General features: G+C 36.1%; 1 long non-coding RNA gene across 2 annotated transcripts in view; it reads right to left on the reverse strand.

Moving 5' to 3' along the window:
• Positions 1 to 1,326: 1,326 nt before the first annotated feature.
• The window catches only part of LOC102900114, a 97,292-nt gene continuing 75,479 nt past the window's right edge, over positions 1,327 to 23,139 (reverse strand). For both annotated transcript variants that reach the window (XR_006588196.1, XR_006588197.1), the window contains 5 exons: positions 17,061 to 17,101; positions 15,394 to 15,554; positions 9,381 to 9,596; positions 5,777 to 5,860; positions 1,327 to 3,175 (listed from right to left, as the gene is read on the reverse strand). This is a non-coding gene — a long non-coding RNA (uncharacterized LOC102900114). The remainder of the gene's footprint in view (positions 3,176 to 5,776; positions 5,861 to 9,380; positions 9,597 to 15,393; positions 15,555 to 17,060; positions 17,102 to 23,139) is intronic.

The raw sequence follows: 23,139 nt of genomic DNA on the forward strand, positions 1-23,139 counted from the left end.
AAAAACGTTGAAAAAAAAATTTAAAGGAAAGCTTTAAAAAAAAAAAAAGACTGGTTGGGGTTCTCCCTCTCTGCTGGTCTCTGACTTATGCTCTGTCTCTCTCTCAAAATAAATAAATAAACTTCAAAACAAAACAAAACATAGTGTATCTTTCCATTTACTTAGGCCACCTTTCATTTACTTCATCAACATTTTATAGTTTTTTTAAAATTTTTTAAATGTTTATTTATTTTTGAGAGAGAGACAGAGAGAGAGAGCACCAGTGGGGAGGGGCAGAGAGAGAGGGAGACAGAATCTGAAGCAACTTCCAGGCTCTGAGCTGTCAGCACAGAGCCCAACGCTGGCTCAAACTCACGAGCTGTGAGATCATGATGGAGCCAAAGTCGGATGTTTAACTGAATGAGCCACCCAGGAGCCCCTATAGTTTTTAGCATAAAATTCCTGTATGTGTTTTGTTAGATTTACATTTATTTCTGTTTTTTTTTTTTGGAGATTATAAATGGCATTGTATTTTAATTTTGGTGTTCTTATATTCATTGCTAACATATCGATAATATAGTTGATTTCTATATTGATTATGTATCCTGTGACATTGCTGAATACGATTCCTAGGGATATTAGCTCTAGGGATATGTTTCATTAGATTTCTTCAAAATTCCTGCACACACAATCATGTCATATGCAAATACGAATAATTTTTAAAATTCATATGTCTTTTGTTTAGTTTTATTGCATTTGCAAAATCTTCCATTACTATGTTGCATAAGATTAGTGAAAGTAGACATTTCATTAGTGAAAGTAGTATTCCTGTGCTTAGGGGGAAAGCATTCAGTGTTGCTTCTTTAAACATTTGGTAGCATTCTCCGATGAAACCATCCAGAGAAAAGTCTGGAGACTTTTTTTTCTGGAGTTTTTAATTTATGAATTCGATTTCTCAATTAAAACAAATTAACATTTATTTATTATTGAGAGACAGAGACAGACAGAGTATGAGCATGGGATGGGCAGAGAGAGGGGGAGACACAGAATCCGAAGTGGCTCCAGGCTCCGAGCTCTCAACACAGAGCCCAATGCGGGGCCTGAACTCAAACCGCGAGATCATGACCTGAGCCGAAGCCGGATGCTTCACTGACTGGGCCACTCAGGCGCCCCAATTTCTCAATTTTTAAAATGTCTTTATTTTTATTTTTGAGAGAGAGAGAGAGAGAGAGAGTGCAAATGGGGAGGGGGGGAGGCGGGGAGCCGAGAGGGAGACACAGATCCAAAGGAGTCTCCAGGCTCTGAGCTGTTGGCATAGACACTGATGCAGGGCTGAATGCCCGGACCATGAGATCATGACCTGAGCTGAAGTCAGACGCTCAACCGACTGAGCCACCCAGGCGCCCCTATGAATTCAATTTCTATACTAGCTGTGGATCTATTCAAATCATCTATTTTCTGTAGGGTGAGTTTTGGTTGTGCTTTCAAGAAATGACCTGTTTCATCCACGTTGTCCAATTTATACATGTAGAATTGTTCACAGTATTGCCTCATTTCCCTTTTGAGGTCTGCAGAGACTATTGTGATATGTCTTGTTTCCTGATGTTAGTAGTTGTTTATTATCTTCCTCTGAGATCTTTTTGATTTTTGGTATGACAAGTGATTTTTTTATTAAAACCTAGATATTTTTGGTAATGTATAATTAGCCTCTTCATTTTATTTAAACATTTTATTTGGTATTCTCTGTATTCTTGAAGAGAAGGCCAGGAAGAGAGTGCCACCTTATTACATCCAGGTTGGGTACAATGCAAGTTCCCCATTGATAATTGTTGACACTAGGGATGGGAAGGTTCTCCCTCCTGGTACTAGAGGGAGGCAAGAGTTCTGGCTTCCCACAGGGCTACTACTGCATTATCCAGGTTGACAGGTATGGAGTCCCCTATTACTGCTCCCCACATGGCCTCCATTGACACCATTAGGGGTGCAGCCTCATTACCACTGACCAGTGGTGAATGTTCTGACTCTCCACTGACTCTTAGAAAACATCACATACACGGAAATGAAACAATCATGGGATACAAACCACCTATCAAAAAGAATCATGGAATTCAATGACCTATCAAAAAGAAAGCAGTAAGATAACAATACTGTTTTCAAAATAAAATCGTAATGGAGGATTCAAGTGCACACTACACAAAGCTCATCAGATCTGAAGATAAATTAAGGAAATTTAGAGCAGAGACGAAATGGATATAAATTAAACAAAGAAACAAACAAATAAAAACAGATCCGAGGGGCACAGTGAGAGATGGCTATGCATTAAATATGATTTCCAGGGAGAGCTGGAGGGCTGAAGGGGTAGTCGGAGTATATGGGAAAGAAGCAATAATCAATAAAGAATGGTAATCAAAATTTTAAAGTTTAAAGAGTTTAACGAAAACTTGAAATTTTGGACTTTAAAATTCTATTTCACAAAGAACAAAAGGAAAGTAATTTTAAGAATCCATAAAAGTTATGAATTTTAAAATTCACAAAGTATACATTAAGAGAAATAAAATGTAAGAACATGTAAAAAAAAAAGAAGGGAATTATAATCTACTACTTATAGACAATATACTTTTCTACTTAGAAACTCAAAGAGAATTAGTCCCAAAAATACTTCAATTGGTAAGCAAGCTAAAAGGCCAATCTCAAAATCCATAGAACATTATGTATTATTCATATAATAATGATAACAAAGATAAAAATCATGTGGTTCTTACTGAGTCCAGAATTTTTGAAGTACTTTATAAGGACTGTCATACTGCAACATTATGAGTCAGTTATTATTATTATTATTATTATTCTCACTTTATAGCTGAAAAATTGAGGCATAGAGAAAGAAAATAACTTCTTCATGGTCACACAGCTGGTAAATGGTACATAAATAGTACATAAAATTTCTTTCCCTATAAACAAGATTAAAATCCACTAGGATTTTGACTCATATTAACATGAAAATATATTTTATTGGGAAGATGGTATTAATCACAGAAACTGAGAATAGAGAAGAGGAATAGGAACTTGCCGGGACATGTGGGTCTTGGCCCCAAGAGACGCTCTTCAGATGCCTCCAGTTTTGCCCCATGAGTCTTTCTTCACAGCATCTGTGAGGAAGGGTCGATTGGTCCAGCTTGGCCCTGTGCCTGCTGCTGGGCTGGTGGTTGGGAGAGGAAGTAGGGTAGAAGTCAGTTGATTAAAAGCTATGCTACAAACATGCAGAGTTAGCTGAGCAGAGTTCTGCAAGGAGAAAGGGTGTAAGAAGACAAAAAGTATGTATACATTTGAGACCTGGTCTTTTGGGGGAGATGGCTAGTTGGGTTAGGCACCAGCAGGAGTGTATATCCGTTACGACAATAATGAAGGGATTGATTTCCTGCTGAAACCTGAACATATCTGCTTTAAAGATTACATGAGGCACATTGAAGAGTCTTATGTTTGTAACTTTCTATCTAGGATTCATTTTAAGTGGCTTTTACTCTTTCTATCTTGAATCAAATCAAACAGATGACCCGGAATAGAAGTATACTCCAGAGAATTTGAGGGATCCAAATATTGTTTTTCACTCAGTCAAACAAGGGAATTTTGAAAGTACACTTCTTATAGTACCATCAGTCATGGCGCAGAAGTTTAAAAATCATGGAAAGAACTGAATGCATAGTTAAATTATTGTCAGATTACTGTCATCTGTTTTAATAGTGTTGGGATGCCTTTTATTGGAGCTACTTTGATATTTATAGTGCCTTTAAAAAAGACCTTGAATTTAAAGATAAACTTCTGAAATAAATGGTTTTTTGTGTAAACTAGGATTTCTCGATCTTGGCACTATTGATATTTTGCAATAGATAATGCTTTGCTATGTCTGTGGAGTCTGTCTTGTGCATTATAAGAATATACCAGAATTTCTAGCCTCTACTCATTAAATGCCAGGAGTACTGTTCCAGCTGAGATAATCACAGATGCTTCCAGACATTGTCAAATGTGTCCTTGGGAGCAAATAGTCCCTGGTTGAGAACTACTATTATAGGCAAAAAGAGAGAGAGAGAGAGAGAGAGAGAGAGAGAGAGAGAGAGAATTCTGGGAACACCTGTTTGGCTCAGTTGGTAGAGCACAGCACTCTTCATCTTTGGGTTATAGGTTCAAGCCCCATGCTGGGGGTAGAGATTACATAAAAATAAATCTTAAAATAAAAAAGAAAGGGAGGCACCTGGGTGGCTCAGTCGGTTAAGTGTCTGACTTTGGCTCAGGTCACGATGTCTCAGTTCATGGGTTTGAGCCCCACATCGGGCTCTGTGCTGACAGCTCAGAGCCTGGAGCTTGCGTCAGATTCTGTGTCTCCTTCTCTCTCTCTCTCTCTCCCTCCCTGGATCACTGTCTGTCTGTCTGTCTGTCTCTCTCTCAAAAATAAATAAATGTTAAAAGAAATTATAAAAAAAAAAGGAAAGGAAGAAATTCTGGACAATGCAATTAACAGAAGACCTTAACTATATATGGTAGAATATTGCCAGAGAAGGCTGAAAGGACAAAGTCCTACTGTTCTCAAAAGTGCTAACCTTAATGTTTTGTAGGAACTTGGCATCACACTTTTTGATTTGAAAATCATCCCAGGAAGTGGCTCTCAATGTGGATGCACAGTTAGAATAATCTGAGGGACTTAAAAAAAAATATACTGACACTTAGGCCACAATCTAGAAAAATTATATTTGAAATTCTGGTGGCGGAACCAGAGATTTTTATTTCGGAGAAGGTCCCTCAAGAAATTTTAATATACAGCAATATAATATGCACTAATCTAAAGCAACTGTCCTTTAAAGTCCACCAGGACCAAGCCCAGGAATTTAGCACACTTGGATTTTTGCCCGATTATTCACAAGGGTCAAGGAATTGTAGCACATACAGAAGGTGCAAGGACAGAGTGTCTCAGGACACTGCTCCAGTGATTTGAAGTAAGAATCTGGTTGATCATTAAACTGCATAAAGGCAAGATACAATTAGCTAAGGTATTCTCTGATAAACTGGTCATCAAAATGCCAATATAATTTTATATGGGTCCAGGCATTGAACCGGTTTACTAGAAAGCTAGATATTACAATTTTACCATCATATAAGACATCCTTGGGAAAGTTTCAATTCTGTTGGTATACAGTTCTACATGAAGGACAGTATAAGTTCTACCAGGACAGTATACTTTTCTGGATTTAACAGCAGGCCTGATTCTATGTCCATCTATATTTAGCCTATGGATCTAACACCACCATATGTTTGGAATCACTTCTGATCATAGGAGAATTTAAAATAAACAATCAGGAGAACATATGAACTTTTGGCCAAAGGGACTTAAAATTTTTCAAAAATACTGCAACTGGATATTCTGGGTCAAGTTCCCCAGAAGTAGAGTTTTCCGCGTGATTCTTGTTCCAGTGACCTTTTAGGGGCTACTTTCAGAAGACAAGGAGTGAGGAAAACAGGGCATTGCAGAGAAAAAAGACAACAAGCAAGACTGTGGTCTTAGGTGGAGACTTGCTTTAGCTTTATCCTAGAAGGGAAACTCTGGGGACCAAATTACAGGGCAGATAAAGGCTCACCTTGAGGCAAGGGGAATCAATTTGTTGATTCCCTTTCAGTCAATCAATGGCTCATTGGTGGGGGGAGAAAAGTCTCCTGAGATTGTGTTTGGCTGAGTGCAATTCTCTGGAGAGGCATCTGGTTTGTTGTCAGCCACATGCACAGTAGCTAGGGGACCAGTGAACCCACTTACCAAGGGGATCTGGGCAGAGTACCAGCAGCATTCACTGGTGTGTGCACCGTAATTACTTCTTTTGATGTTTTCTGATGCAGTATCCTATTTTAAACATAATTGAATCAGGGATTTAAGACTGGCAATATAACATTAGGTTGTCTGTATTTTTTCATTACCTGAGCTATTTATAATCGAAGCTTCCCTATCATTTTCGGGGAGAATTTTTAGATATAGCCAATGAATGCTGGTGGTAATCAGCTCACTAAAATAAGACCTCCCGGTTCCAAAATAAGAGGTAAATTTTATATGGCTGATTCCTCCTCTTTTTACTGAGAAACAAAAATCCAAAAATGAATATTTCATAGAGCTTGTGTATTCATTTATTCAACAAATATTTATAGAGTACCCTGTATATACTTTACAATGTGATATAATTTGGGGGTATAGAAGTATGGAAAATAGATACTTTCTGGAGACAGTTCTCTTGGAGCTTTCATTATAATTAAGAGAAAAAGGCAATAAACAAATCAAAAGACAATACTTTATATACCCAAAGACATAAAAACATTAATTCAAAAAAATATATACACCCTAGTTTATTGAAACATTGTTTATAAAATCCAAGATATAAAAACAATATAAGTGTCCAGCAATAGACCAAAGGATACAAAAGATGTGGTGTGGAATATTATGTAGTCATAAAAAAGGATGAGACGGTACCATTTGTGATAATATGAATCGACCTAGAAAGTATTACGCTGAGATAAATCAGACTGAGAAAGACAAATAACACATGATTTCACTCATGTGTGGAATCTAAAAAAAGCCAAGTGAATAAACAAAGAAATAAAAAAAGCATAATCAGACCTATAAATACAGAGAACAGACTGATGGTTGCCAGAGGAGAGAGAGGTGGAAGGATAGGCAAAATGGGTGCAGGGGAGTTAGAGACACAGGCTTCTAGTTATGGAATGAATAAGTCACGGGAATAAAAGGCATAGCATTGGCAATATAGTCGATAATAGTCTAACAGTGTTGTATGGTGACAGATGGTAGCTACACTTTTAATGAGCATACCATAATGTATGGAGAAGTCAAATCACCATGTTTTACACCTGAAATTAATGTAATATTGTATATCAACTATATTCAAATAAGAAATTTTTTTTAAAAAGATAATACTTTTTAGGTGGCAATAAGTGCTATAGGGAAAAATAAAATAGGTAAAAAAGGATGGATACTGGTGGAGATGGGACTGAATTAATGCTATTTTAGATGCTAAGGAAGGCTTTCTGTTAAGTTAACAACTACAGAGAGCTGAATGGAGTAAGCTCTGCAGATACAACATTGCCTGGCCTAGAAGTGTCCTGTTAAAAATACCTAACACAAGGGGCACCTGGGTGGCTCAGTTGGTTAATCATCTGATCTCAGCTCAGGTCATCATCTCACAGCTCTTGAGTTCGAGCCCCGCGTCGGGCTCTGTGCTGACAGCTCAGATCCTGGAGCCTGCTTTGAATTCTGTGTCTCCCTCTCTCTCTGCCCCTCCCCCACTGGTGCTCTGTCTGTCTCTCTTTCTCTCTCTCAAAAATAAGTAAACATTAAAAAAATTAAAAAAAATACATAGCACAAAATGCCTCAATAAATTCAATGGTGGTTTTCCATCAACAAAAGTTAAGGCATGGACAACCATTTTAGTAAACATGGTAAAACAGCAGTAGTTGTCTATCACATCTGGTCACTAATAAGATGTGTCTGAGCTGTACCAAAGGCGTGGGGACATCAACATAGATATGGTGGTTATTTGAAAAACAAATATATTCACAATCTTTTGTAAGAAACCACCAACAGTATGCAGTAAAGTCTAGTGCATGCTTAATAAAATAACCCCCCTTTATTTAATTATAAATTTACAGGTTGAGTTTGATTAGAATTTAGTGTTTATAAAACAATTTTTTTTGTTAAAGGTTTGGGAGCATAAAAGAGGCTGTTGATTCTAAAAAGCCTCACTTAGAAGGACATTACAGGTTTGACCTTAGGAAAACAGAAAACAACATGACTACATTTTATGATTATCAAAGGGATGAAGGAGGAAGTCAAATGAAACTGTTCATAGTATCTCATAAAATGAATAACGCTTTGAATTAAACTGTGGGCAGTGAACTGAATATCAATTTAATTCATTAGTTGTGTAGGAACTAAAATTTTAATGATTTATAGCACTTTTCCACTTACTGCCTTATAGACTCTTAAAGCTCCTAGAGCATCCTGATGGGGAAAAAAAGATTTTGGAACTACTTAAACAAATTTTCAATATGGACAGCCTCAACTACTTAGTGAAGCTTTAAGAAACTCAGTCGCCTCAAGAGAAGCTAGTTTTGATGCAGAAATCTTAGTGCTATTTCTTTCCTTAATCATATCTGCTAATGTCTAAAAATGTGTCACAAGCAATAGTATAAGTTGCATACGGCAGTGCTGAAGGGTTGTTGGAAACCTTGACTGTTTACCAAAGAGCATACTTTTGTCTTATTTCGAGAATAATAGTAGACTAGCCTAATCATTAATGGAAAGCCAAGCCAAGTTCCTACTGCACTTTCCTTTGTCAAAATTTGAGATCCTTTTATTCCTCACCACCAGATTTCTGAGTGAAATAATGTCCTTGGGAATAAATGGACATATTTAGTTTCTAATAATATCATTTTGTGAGTCAATTATTTTGAGTGTTATGAACAGATGGTTTAATCAGAGAATTGAAGCAAGTAGACCTGCCCTAGTCCTGTATCATTGACAATACGTGGCTTCACAGATCTAATGAGACTCCTTGAATTTTGACTTCTGAACCAGAAATTGTATGCTGCTGAAATGGTTACATTTGAAAAAGCTCAGATTGTGTGTGCTGCTGATAGTATATGGGCCTCTCCTCAGGGTTTACTTCAGTAATATCTGTGTTAAAATAGGTTAAAGAGAAATTGTGACATCTGAATTATTTCCAGAATCTAAAATATTCCCGTAGGCTTGAAGAAACCTCAAAAAGTACTCTTAAACCAGTGGTTCCAGAATAAATATGTTCACATGCAATGTTAAGCATGCCTGTTATACATAAACATTTTTTAATTATTGCAAAAAGAACTTTAGGACCTTAGTAGGGAACTCCACTTCACGTTCACATCCTCAAGTCAAATACGTGTGTCTTGAAATGAAATTCTTCTCTAAGTCAGACATTACCGATGGGGATTCTATTCTACTTTATATTAAAAGTGTGAGTCTGCCCAACAGGATTTTTTTTTGACAATTCTAGTGTGACTTTTTTGATATTAGAAATAAGTAGCTAAAAGGTCTTCTTGAAAACAATAACAATTGACTCCTGTGTTACTAAGTAAGGTGTTCACAATCCTTAAATGAAAGTGTTGGTTAGAGAACATGAATTAGAATCCATGATACCTTTTTGATTGGTAAGTATGCTACTTTTTGTATATTTTTATACCAATTAATGAGATTCCTAAAAACAGATTAAAAGATAAAATAGAATTTGCAGACACCGTAAGCACATTTTTTTGAGTCACTAAGACATGGTGAGTTTTCATTTTTCTTTCAAATGCTGAAAATCAGAAGGACTGTGACTCACCTTTAAAGGATAGATGAGTTTTAAAAATTTGTGAGCAGTTTATGGGGTGCCGGCGTGGCTCAGTCAGTTAAGCATCTGACTTCGGCTCAGGTCATGATGTCACAGTCCGTGAGTTTGAGCCCGGTGACGGGTTCTGTGTTGACAGCTCAGAGCCTGGAGACTGCTTCAGATTCTGTGTCTCTCTCCCCTGCCCCTGCTTGTGCTCAGTCTCTCTTTCTTTCTCAAAAATAAAAAAAACATTAAGCAAAATTAAATATTTATGAGGAGCTTATATAGAATGAAGGATATGACTCTATAGGCTTTTTCAAATTACACCAATTCAGTCTGAATGTATTCAGGCTTGAACATCTAACTACACAACCCTTTGTCAGGTGATACTACTTTTTTATGGGAAGAGAAATCCAAGTTCACTTAACCAGATATTCTGTAAGATATATTTATTAACACTGGGAATAGGGCCTCAGGGAAGTTAAGTTTCGCATCTATATTGAAAGTCAGACGTGTGTGACTAAGATGAGACCAGGAAGCAGGAGGAGGAAGATAAGTGTTTTTGGAGAATAAAGACTCATGTGTCTAATATTCTGAGAGTGTTGCATTTCCAAGTATTTCTAAAAAAAAGGTTAATTTTCAGAAACTTTAAGTGAACACATTAAGCCCTTGGCTAATAAACTCTCAGATAGGAAAAGTGTAAAGGAAAGAAATCAGAAACGTGACCAGGAAACATGGCAGGTGCAAGCTGATCGCTTTGACTACATTTTCAAATAATATTCCTTTGTAAAACTTTACATGCTAGCATAAAGTTGGAGAAAGGAGTATGTGTAAAACAGGAGAGGAAAAGGTTAAAGGTTAAATTATATATAATTTTCCCTAACTAACGACTTGGATTCCCCTCCCTAGGCTCTCTTGCCCTGGTTTTTAAAACCTCACTATGCCCCTGATTGAAATGATTTGGTTTGAAAAACAGGGTTGAAGACTAAAAACAGCAAGCTTTAAGTGCAAGCAGATCCTATAGTTTTAAACACACTTGCTCATTGTTGTTACTATTGTTTTAACTAAAGACTAACTAAAAACAACAACAACAAAACTAAAGATACAGGGGACAATCCAGGAAAATGTCAGTTGCTCAATATTAGCTCAAAGTTTGGCATTTCCTCCTTCATACTCAGAGTTATGGCTCTTTTCTCCTTCCCCAAATCCTACACTCTGATATTGACCTTCTAGCTCTTCATACTCTACAGTCAGTGAGTAAAGGGGAAAGGGAAGGTCCTGTGGGTTACCTTCCCCCCACCCCCACCCCAAAGACCAAAGATGACCTTCCAGACAAGTGCATACTTTATTTTGGCTAAAGATTTGGCTTCCAATTCTCAGGCGGTATGTCACAGTGGTGAGCTGAATGGGGCCATATATTATTCCCCAAGGACATTTGCGATCGATCCTCTTGCCTAAGGCCCAAAGTAAAAACAAGCAAAGTGTCGCCATTTATTACTTTCGCTAGCATGGTTGGTGTTTTTCAATATGTGATACACGGATCAAAGTTATCTGAATCCCCTAGGATGCAGGCTAAAAGCGCACACACTCACTCTGTATCCTTCACTTCCACCCCATACACATATAATGAGTCAGAGTCTGTGGAGGTGGTTTCTGAAAGTCTGCAGATTCAACAGTCCATCGAGGTGATTCAGCACCCTGAAGGCTAGTGGTAGCTCTGCTCCAAGAGCCCCTCGTTGTGGTGTTTAAGGTCTTGCCCTCAGGCATGAAGTGACCCAAAGACTTATCAAAGGAAAATGGGAGTATTTGTCTAAATCCACCAGCAGTTAAACTCACCTTACTGAATTGTCACCTAGTGTTTCTTTGTTGTCTGCATCCTCAGGGAGGAATGGAGAAAATGAGTATCAGGCACCGACCTACTCTAAAATTCAAGGGGATACACATGCCCTGTGTCTAGATACTTAAAGATGATAAATGAAGCCAATAAGCTGTTAAATAAAATGTTTCACCTCCTTCTTTGGTAAACATTCCTTCAGAATGTCCTGAAAGGTCAGGTCTAGTTCAGAATTTTCAGATTCCTTGAAGTTGTACGTGGGGTACTTTGTGGCACAGGCAGAGCTGACGGCAGACACATAACCTCCAGCCCGTAGCCCACCCTTTCCATCTCAGTCTGCCCAAAACTATACTTCGAGGGGTCTCGCACATATACCAGTGGATACCACATCCTGAAAATATAAGTGCCATTGTCTCTAACCACACGAAGAGCTACTCCATGGCCACGGCCAGTCTTCGGGCCTCACATTTGTCCTTGGAGGAAAAGGCCCTTGCGGCTTGTGGAAGTGAAATATGGGCTACTTTCCATGGGCTTTCAGAGGTAGTGCAATGGGCTCTTGTAAGCATGTCCCCTTGGCCTCACACCTTCTCATCCTATGAGAAAGGGGGTGGCTAGAGGAAGGCCAGTAGAGGACTTGATAAAGCACAAGCTGCAAGGCAGGGACTCGGGGCTATCTTCTGTGCATGGTTGTTAAAATTTAAATAGTATCTGGTCTAAGTTTCTGACTGATTTATTCATTTATTCAAGTAATTTTTGAGCTGTATAAGTATTAGCTTAAACATTGGGATACATTAGTGAGTAAAACAGACTAAGCCTTTGCTCTTATGGAGCTTCTTTTCTAATGGATTCTTGAGTCCCATGTACAAGATACCTAACATCTGCTGTCTGAAGACAGTCTGAACATATCCACTGATAGGCAGTTCAATTTCTTAAATTGTTGGCTACAGTTTTCACCTGACTTTTTTTTTCAATTGGATATGTGGACACCTTCCCAAGATAGTAAAAATTCCAGCTGGGAAACCCTTTGTTGTATATGGAAGAAAACACAATTTCAAGGAGATAATACTTTTTCTAAAGCTGGGAAAAAAATAAAGAAAATGATACTATATTTTGAACTGCTTCTTGATTATGATTCTGCTGTCCCAATTAATGTGATATGCTAAATTTGTTTTTAATAAAAGGACAAACCAGGAGTTTTTTAAGAATTTTTAAACTCATGTAATATTTTAAAAGTTTGTAAACAAGTTGGTGGACTCCAGTGATTTGTGAATTGAAAATACTTTAATCGTTGTTTAAAATATACCAAGATATAAGTTATCTATGCAAACAGCAATCACAGTATCCAATTTCATATGAGAAACTGAAGTTAAGATATCTTAAATATGGTAAATAAATCTGAATTGATTACTCTCAAAAAATATCACCAGGCAAACCTGTTGATCCAAAGAAAGCTAAGTTAGTGAGACTTAGTGCAGTAAAGGTAAATAGTCCCCCGGGGGTGTCTTTGCAGTGTTTCAGAAATGAGAACTCTGGGGAGGATATGTATCATGGTTAAGGCCTTGGGTTATTTTAGTAATTTTAAGAAGTATAGGACCTGGGTTGGGTGAGTTTCAGGTGAGTCTTGCAAGATGGAATACTGGTTGGGATTAATAGAGTTTGTGACATAGTAGTTTTGATTGGCAGGCATACAACAAAAGGGTTTTTAAGTGCATACTGATGAGTAAGTTCATTATCATATTGTCCAGGAACAAGTACTTTTCCAGAAGGTGGCTAGGCTATTTTTACCAAATCCCTGAGTTGTTTAGATTGTTTAACACAAAACCAAGAATGTGTGCTTTGTACCAAAACAAATTAGCATGAAAACAGAAAAGTGTGGTGAACTTTTCTGTTTAGTTAGAAAGTTAGTTGAACCTTGATTTTTTTCTTCTAATAAATCACTGTTGTAGAGAAGTTGAAAGTGATTTAGGTATATTTCATTTAGTAAGAAAGGAAACAACAGCCTAATCCTCTTCTCATTTATATGCAAACATATGCCTACACAGTCAAATAACCCAATTAATCTTCCATTTCTACCAGCCATACTAATATTTCATATTTCTATACACTGTTTTTTTAACCAATATTTCTTTTTTTTTTCTTGAATGTCTTGACCTCTAGATAAACCTATGAGTGAAGGAATAGCAAATTCAATAATAAAGAGCACAATCTTGAGAACTCTGGGATTTATGATTGATTTTGATTTTCTGCTTTTGACCAGGTCTAATCCTGCCATAAGAATGACTTCCTGTAAGGAAAGAATTCCTTTCCTCAAGTTTCTTTGCCTCAGACTCTCAGCTTTAGGAAACGACCCAGCAGCTGCCCTTGAGCTAAAATTGATGTGCCAAGAACACCCTTGCACTTCCTTTATTTGACGCTAAAATAAATCTGCATTAGGTACACAAGAGCAGTTAGGAGAACTGGCTCAGCTCTAGCTGCTTTCGAATTCATGTGGACGCAACTTCCTCTGAGATTCATATCCTTCTGTTACTCTTGGTGAGCAATTATCAGTGTTAGGCTGGCTTGTAACAACTTTAAAAACAAGCATTTAGGAAATTGAATCTGGTATTAATCTATTAAGAATGATAAAACTTTCTGTGTTGCCTGGGTGGCTCAGTCAGTTAAACATGATTTTAACTCTGGTCATGATCTCACAGTTCATGAGTTCAAGTCCCACACCAGCTCCATGCTGTCAGCGTGGGATTCTGGCTCTCCCTCTCTCTCTCTCTCTGCCCCTCCCCTGCTTGTGCTCCCTCTCTCTCTCAAAATAAATGAATAAGCTTTAAAAAAAGAAAAGAATGATAAAACTTTCAGCTTGATCTTATTTTGTCACTTTATTTTTATAAACTGCCAACTTTAGTTGTATTTTTTTTTCTTTTTGCATGTTTTCAGTAGTGTTGCTTGTTTGGTTTTCCTTTTAAGTCCTTTAACCATAAATAGCTTTTTTAAAATTTTTTATTTTTTTTAGTGTTTACACTTGCCTGTTCTAATTTTAATCTGTTCTAATGGTCATGTTAAGAGAATATTGGCATTCATTTCTAAAATGGGACTATGCGTGTGTTGCAATGCAGTGAGAATTACAGTAGGAGTCAGGCAACCTGAGTTCTAGTCCTGGCAGTCAAAACAGCTAATTGTATAAGTTTGGGAAAACTCTATGGGACTAAAGTTGTTTATTTGAACAAATGAAGGTGTTGGGCTATATGATTGATAAAATTTTCCATGTCTAAAAGGTTTAATTTAGCTTAATTAAAAAATATACATAGTAAATTAAATTGCATGTGGAAAAGAATGTTAAGAAACTAAACAGGTGAAATCATGATGCTTTTAGTTTATTATTGATTCTAGGATAATGTAATGGATTTATATACAAAATATGAATGAGAAACCAAACATCAAATTAAAATTTTTAAGTTAAATTGAAGACATTAATAGAGATGTGCATATTTGAGAAAACACTTGAAGAAAAAGCTTTAGTTTGTAAAAAATGAATTTAACTCAGCAAATTTAATATACAGAAAAAAAAATGTAATGTTCCTAAATAAAACTCTGGCTTTTTTCTTGCCCTTCTGCTACTGGTGAACTGTACCTGAGCTCTGGAAAACAATGATGGTTAAGAGATCTCCCCAAGGTTTTGTTATCCAGAATCGCCCTTTTCGTGTTATTGGAAAAAGTTTACCTTAACTACTCATGTGAGTTAGATAAGACCTTCCGTCTATCCTTTCTCATGACCCCTCTAAGATTTGCAGATGACTCCCTTGTGTGCCTGTGACAGGTCCCAAACAGACTTTATCCCCTTTTGCCTGAACCTGCTGACTAAACCAGACATAGACCCTCCTCCTTCCCATTCCTTGTCTCATGAATGATTAGCTGAAATTAGAACTGTTTGTCCCCTGCGAAACTAGCTAGACACAAGGATAAACATTTCCATTTTAGCTAACTGACTGAGACTTCCTTGATTGAAAAGAAAACAAAGCAAAAAACCAAGTGTAGTTGATTTGTCTACCTTGAACTTTACTCTACCTTGAACTTTACTCCTCCCTTTAAAAGTCTAGGGTAAAACTCCACAGTTTAGACACTGGTGTTTGGTTGTCTCTATTTCAATAGCCTGAATAAAAATCAATCTCCTTACTGATTGTCTTTGACATTGCCTTCTACTTTCTTCCTTTTCCTCATCTCTTTCTCTTTCTCTTGTCGTTATTGGATATCCATAGATTTTCTCAGGTTTTATTAAAGGTGAGGTTTGAAACGCAAAGAAGACACTTCTCTTGCCTTCCTGAACAGTTAAGAATCATGAGTAGCAGATGTGCATGTGTCTTCTAAAATGAGAAAAGAAAAGATTAATTATATACTGAGAAGATAATGCTTCTGAACTGAATAGCATTTTAAGGATCACATAGTACTCAGTTATGATCGAATAATTTAGTTTGGATCCATCATTACAAAAGTTTGGATTTAAGATTCCCGATTATAGGTCCTTTAGAATAGCTGATGTTCAAAATTGTCAACTTAAATAAAAGTATTTATATGGGTTTGTGTGTGTGTTTAAAACATATTTATTTCTGACTGTAATGTCCTGCAGATTAAAAAGACCCCAAATAGTGCAAAGTCAAATAAAAGGAAACACATGTGTGTGTATGTGTGTGTGTGTGTGCCTGTAATGTATACAATCATATGTATTCTAACCATTTTATCAAATTGAGGAAAAAATCCCATATATTTAAATTATTAATAGGTTTACAGTTTTTAAAAAAATTTTTTTTTCAATGTTTATTTATTTTTGGGACAGAGAGAGACAAAGCATGAACCGGGGAGGGTCAGAGAGAGAGGGAGACACAGAATCGGAAACAGGCTCCAGGATCTGAGCCATCAGCCCAGAGCCCGATGCGGGGCTCGAACTCACGGACCGTGAGATCGTGACCTGGACCGCGAGATCGTGACCTGGACCGCGAGATCGTGACCTGGCTGAAGTCGGACGCTTAACCGACTGCGCCACCCAGGCGCCCCAATAGGTTTACAGTTTTAATGAAGTTCTTCTAGCTTAAGAATTATTCTCTTTTATATTCTTTAATCTATAAAAGTAACCCAGTAATAAAGAAATGCTTATTCAGTTCCTAGAATTCTTGATTTCCATAAATTTAACTCTCCACATGCTATAACTCTATAGCATCTTTACTTCTACAAGATTTATGGATTAGCAGATCTCAAAAGATTTCATTTGAATTGGTAGCAGAAAGATATAACCATTTCTATACTCTTATTATAAAGACAGCCTGCTCTTTCTCCTTGTGAAGGCACATTACTCTAAGTGATGAGTTTCATGGCACTACACAGCATGCTTTCTTGGATCAACACCAGCTCTTCAATCCCAATGCATCTCAGAGTGTATTTTTGATGAATAAATTACCAAACTAATGAGACACACTAAGAGGTTAAGGATTGATCAAGTACTTAATCTTTTTAATGAAGGGCACAGCATGAAACACATTCCTCCAAATAGATACAATAAACAATCTTCTAAAACCTAATTAGAATAAAAATACAAAGAAAGGTGCAAAGTCTTAGGATTTGTCTACCAGATAATAACTTAGCATTTTCTGCAATAATGGAAAAGCTTTAAGTCATCAACCTTATTAATATTTGAATCAGGTGAGTGCCAGAAATGCACTGGGATACAATAACGTTTTGTTTTGTTTTGTTTTGTTTTGTTTTGTTTTGTTTTGTTTTCTGGGTCAGTCTGGAGATAGAAGTTGTGCTTGGTGAAATTAGTAATGATTTATTAGTAAAATAATAACAATAGAGGTGTACATATACTGAATACTTACAATTCTCCCAGCACTGTCATGTCTTACTTCAGTGAATTCTCCTAAAAATCATGAGATTACAGATGAGAAAACTGAACTCTAGGTAACGTAAGTAACTTGCCCAAGATCAATACATGGTAGGTGAGAGAAGCTAATTCCAACCCCACACGGTCCAGAGTCATAAACCATTAAAAACAAGAAAACCATTAAACTATGTAAAAAAATTTTTTTTGTCCTGGGTGTTTTTCCTGCAGAAATAAGTAAAATCACTTTAAGAATATTCCTTTCCTTAGTAATAAACAATTTGGAATGACAGTGATTACAGTTTAACCCATATGACATTGTCAATGAAACTTCAAAAACATGGGTCAGCTATACCAATTCTATTTACTCTGGATGTTTGTCATTCTTCAAAGACAGAGATTGTTCCTTATTTGGTTTTGTTTTTTTTTAATTTTTTAAAATTTATTTGTTTTTATTACATTCATTTTTTAAAATGTTTACTTATTTTTGGGAGAAAGAGAGACAGAGTATGAACAGGGGAGGGGTGGAGACAGGGAGACACAGAATCTGAGGCAGGCTCCAGGCTCTGAGCTGTCAGCACAGAGCCTGATGAGGGCCTCAGACTCACGAACCATGAGATCATGGCCTGAGCCTAAATTGAACACTTAACTGACTGAACCACCCAGGTGCCCCAAATTTATTTTTTATTAAAGTATAATGAACATACATTATATTAGTTTCAGATGTAAAATATAATGATGTGCTATTTGTATATATTGCAAAATGATCACCATAGTAAGTTTAGTTACCATCTGTCAAACATACATAGTTACAGAATTTTTTTCCTTGTGATGAGAACAATTTTACTCTCTTAGCAACTTTCAAATATGCAATACAGTGCTATTAACTATAGTCACCATGCTGTATATTACATCCCATTGACTTATTTTAAAACTGAAAGTTTGTATCTTTTGACTTCCTTCATCCATTTCAACTACTCTCTACCTCCAGCCTCTGGCAACCATCAATCTATTCTCTGTATCTATGAACGTGGTTAGATTCCAGATAAAAGTGAGATCATATAACATTTATCTTTTTTTTTTTTTGTCTGACTTATTTCACTTAGCATTATGCCTTCAAGGTCCATCCATGTTATGGCAAATGGCAAAATTTCCTTCATTTTTATGGCTGAATAATACTCTATTATACACACACATATCATGTTTTCTTCATCCATTCATTTGTCAAAAAAAAAACAACACACGTTATTTCTATGTCTTGGCTATTGTAAATAATGCTGCAATGAGCATTAAGGTGCATATACGTTTTCAAGTTAGTGTTTTTTGTTTTCTTTTTTATTGTTTTTTTTTCTTAAAAATATTTTTTTGTTGTTAATTTTGAGAAGGAGAGAGACTGAGTGCAAGCGGGGGAGGGGTAGAGAAAGAGGGAGATCCAGAATCCGAAGCAGGCTCCAGGCGCTGAGCTGTCATCACATAGCCAGACGCAGGGCTCAAATTCGGGAACCGTGAGACCATGACCTGGGCCAAAGTCTCATGCTTAACCAACTGAGCCACCCAGGTGCCCCAAGTATTTTTGTTTTCTTGAGATAAATACTCAGAAGTGGAATGGCTGGATCATATGGTATTTCTATTTTTACTTCCTTGAGGAACCTCCATACTGTTTTCCAAAGTGGTTACACCAATTTATATTCCCATCAAGGGTTTTCTTTTTTCCATATCCTCACCATTATTTGTTATCTCTTGTCTCTTTGATAGTGTCCATTCTGACTGATGTGAGGTGTTAGCTCCTTAGGAGTTTGATTTGCATTTCGTTGATGACTAATAATATTGAATATCTTTTTTAAAAGTTTTTATTTATTTATTCACTTAAATAATCTCTACACACAACATGGGGCTTGAACACAAGACTCTGAGATCAAAAGTCACATGCTCCTCTGTGCCAACCAGACACACCAATGATGTTTTAGGTCTCACATTGAAGTTTTTAATCCATTTTGAATTAATTTTTGTGCATGGTGTAAGACAGTCCATTTATATTCTTTTGAATATGGTTGTCATATTTTCCCTGCACCATTTATTGAAAAGACTATTCTCTCCCCACTGTATATTTTTGGCTTCTTTGTTGTAAATTAATTGGCCATGTATAGTTTATTTTGGGTTCTCTATTCTGTTCCATCAATCTCTGTGTCTGTTTAAAGGACAATGCCATATTGTTTTGATTACTATAGCTTTGCAATATAGTTTGAAATTAAGGAGCATGATGCCTCTAGCTTTGTTCTTCTTTCTCAAGATTGCTTTGGCTATTTGGGGTCATTTGTAGAATAATAGCTTTTTAATATATTTTAGTATGTCTTTATATCTTTTGAGTCCATGAAAATTCCTTCAAAATATGGCTTTGGAGCTGCTACAGAACTTGCTGGACTTTGAGAAGATTTAGCAAATATTTTGGAAATCTTCTAAGTATATACTTACAGTGTGAATCAGTGAGGCATCTGTGACCTTGTGACCTGGATTTAGCCTTTTGGGTATCAGTTATTTTCGACATAATTTGGAATTTAATCAAATATTTGAGTTCATAGTTACTTTCGTTTGAATTTAAAATTATGCTGTATAACTTTATTGAGAGGCTTAGGGAAATATAAGGAATACATCATTTTTTTTTCACAATACATCTTTAAACAATGGCAATAACTCAAGGGATCAAGTGACACATTCAATCAAGAAACCCATCTGGATTAAAAATATATATATACAGCAAAAGAGGTGGGACTTGAGAAGACTAAATCTAAATAAGAGCCTAACATTTGGGTTGGTGATGTACGAACTTACATAATGCTTTGTTTTTCAAGTACAGAGTAATAGATTATTACTTATTATTGTTAATTGTGCCATAACATTGTTACATAATATACACCGAAGTCATATACTCTTATGCTTTAAATTTCACACCATCTGCTTGAGTTGAAAACTTAGAGTATATTGCTAACCGGATCTGCTCCAGATATCACTATGGTATTTAACAAGTCACGATTGTGTAATTCAGTTTTCATTCCATAGACTGTGGAATATTTTGTAAATCAATTTAACAAAGGGCTGTGGCCTAATGGTGGGGGGCATCAGGGGTTTTGCTCACTACTGATAAAAATTACGTGAGATAGGCCATCCAACAGGTAACAGGCAGAGAAATTAAACTAAACTGGATTTATCCAAAGTTGTACTGATCTCAAATTCAAATTTTAAATGTGCCTTTTTAGGGGCACCTGGGTGGCTCAGCTGGTTAAATGTCCCACATGGGCTCAGGTCACGATTTCACGATTTGTGGGTTCGAGCCCCCATCAGGCTCTGTGCTGACAGCTCAGAGCCTGGAGCCTGTTTCAGATTCTGTGTCTCTTTCACTCTCTGCCCTTCCCCCCCTCATGCTCTGTCTCTCTCTCACTCAAAAATAAATAAACATTACCCCCAAAAAAATTGATTAATTAAAATAAATAGATAAACAAATGTATTTTTTTATAAAAAAATCAGATCTCTATCCAGCAGACTGGTATCTTCCCAATACACCTTAAATCACTGACTAATGTTGAATTTCAATGGTGTGGTTCAAGGAATAAGGGCTGCAGTTTCAAATAGAAGTAACTGTGGTATGCCCTTGCTGTATTTGTTCTAGCAAGAGGCCACCAGGTGCTTAGAAAGAAATCTACTTTTAGGAGAAAGATGGGCCTAATTTATTATAATTAAAAATACAATTAAATACATATTTCCAATAGTCTCGAAACAACCATCGCATTGCCTCAGAGACAAGCATTTGGTTTTCATGGAAAATAATTTGTTTCCATGGAGAATAATAATTCATACTCTTGGATACAAAATCTTATTTAGTGAGTCATTTTCTCTTGTTTGTGACTCTGTGCTTTGGAAGAGTTACATTAGAACTGCTAATCAGTTTATCGCTGTAGAATACTAGAATTCCAGCAATGACTTCTAGTATAAACTTATTTTCAAACTGTGCTCTAAGAAGTACTAGCGATTCAGTGAGGACCATGCCGAGACGGATGGACAAATAGCTGACCTGCCCCCGTCCATACTGGGAGGCCAAAGCAGACGCTCCTTGAACAGAAAGCTAAAATGCCAAACCTGAACTCCAAGAAACTTTAAGCCCTCTGAGTTAGAATAGTAAGTAGAGGAACAGTCATGATATAACCTATATTCATTTCATTATCTTAAAACATTTCTTTCTGGAAGCATATGAGTGGGTTAGACAAGTTGTTAGAAGATTTGAATTAAACATCTGGTTTTGTATTTATCTCGATGTATGAACGTTGAGGGCTAAGCCTCCATATCTGTGAAAAAAGAATGTTGGATCATTCAAATCACCTCTAGCTTTAATATGAAAAATTTTAATAAAGTTAACACCAATGATTACAGACAAGTTGCATTTGTCCTTTGGAGATTAGATTATAGCTCAGTTTCCTTTATTACTAATAAATAATTACCTCACATGACACTGTTAGTCAACATGACATCTAATATCTGTATGTGAAATTAAAGCTTTCAATTATTCAGATATTTATAAATACCCTCATGTTTGTTTCCAGTGAATGGTATTTGTGACTAGGATTATTTCATTCTAAACTAAGAAGTTCTCGGGCCCACTGAACTATCAGTAGTGTCTGAAGCAGTTACTAGCTTCTGTAGAAGCCTGAAAGAACTTAAGGAATTCATAAACTTTTCAAAGGTGTCCAATTATCTTTGTAGAGCACTCCGCAATTAAAAACCAAATTTGATTATATATAATTTACAGTTTCATTAATTAACAAATTTATAATTGTTTTTGAAAAACTTCATTGCACACAGTTATGGAAAACATAGATAATGTTTTCTTTTCTCAAAACATGTGACTCTCTATACTTATTAATTTGTAGATTTTTATGACTATAAAACTTAGCATTTTTTCTTTCCCATTTTGCCTTTTAGGACTCTAAGTAATGAGAGGTAATGAGACTTGGCCATAAGTATGTTAAATCATTAAAACTTTAAATTTAGTATGTTTTCCTTTTAAAGGTCTACAATACTATTTTACAAAAAAAAATTAACATTTGGTGTTAAATTTTCCCTTTTCCCTTTATCTGAAAATAGCACAAACCATAAGTGTATACAGTTCAGTGAATCTTTACCAAGTGAAGGCACCCCTATAAACATATCAGAAAATAGAATATTTCCAGGAGCATGGAAAACCTTGTCAGTGTTCCCACCAGTCACTGCCCATCTCCACGGGTGATCTCCATCAAAAATTTAATATCATAGAAGACTACCTTATTTTAAACTTTATAAAAACAGACTGTGCAGCAACCCTCTGTCATGTGTGACCTCCCTGGCTCCACAGTTTGTTTTTTAATTTGTCCATGAATTTGTCAATAAGTGTGAATGTTGGTGTGTATCTTTTGATAGTCAATAATTGGAAAATAGTAGTTAAACTGTTTGGGGAAAAAATGTTCTTACAAGTGATACACAAATGTCTGTTCCTCATTGTTATATATTATCTCCATCTTAAACAGGATTTTCCATACTAATATAATAAAGCTTCACTGAAAATAAATGATGTATAATCTGAGAATAATCTATCCATAACTATATGTAACAGGGTTTCTCTTCCCACATCTTTCAATTTCAATCTTTATCTTAAAGATTTCACAAAATATAGTCTCTTTCCTCACATAAATAATAAGACGTGCTGAATATTTGGGACCAAAAAGAATTTCATAGATGTGGCTTTTGAATTATAGAAGAAAGCTAATCAAATAGATGATATGTTATGCTAATTCCAGATTGGTATTTATACATGTTGTCTTTTTCACCTTGTATTTTGAATGTATGCCAATTTCATTTCCACTGCTTGACTCTGTCTAGGTTCTTTGGGTGGGGAGGCATCTATTTTTGTATCTCTCAATATTAGAATAACTGTAAAACAAAGTACACTCTTACTGTTTCTGTTTGAAATGTATAAAATGCTGACGTCTCCATTTTTCCAAATCATGCAATAATAAGTAGTCAAAATCTCTATTTTTGCATTTAATCTATAA

Source organism: Felis catus, chromosome D3 (assembly GCF_018350175.1).
Source record: "Felis catus isolate Fca126 chromosome D3, F.catus_Fca126_mat1.0, whole genome shotgun sequence".
NCBI classification, from domain to species: Eukaryota; Metazoa; Chordata; class Mammalia; order Carnivora; family Felidae; genus Felis; species Felis catus.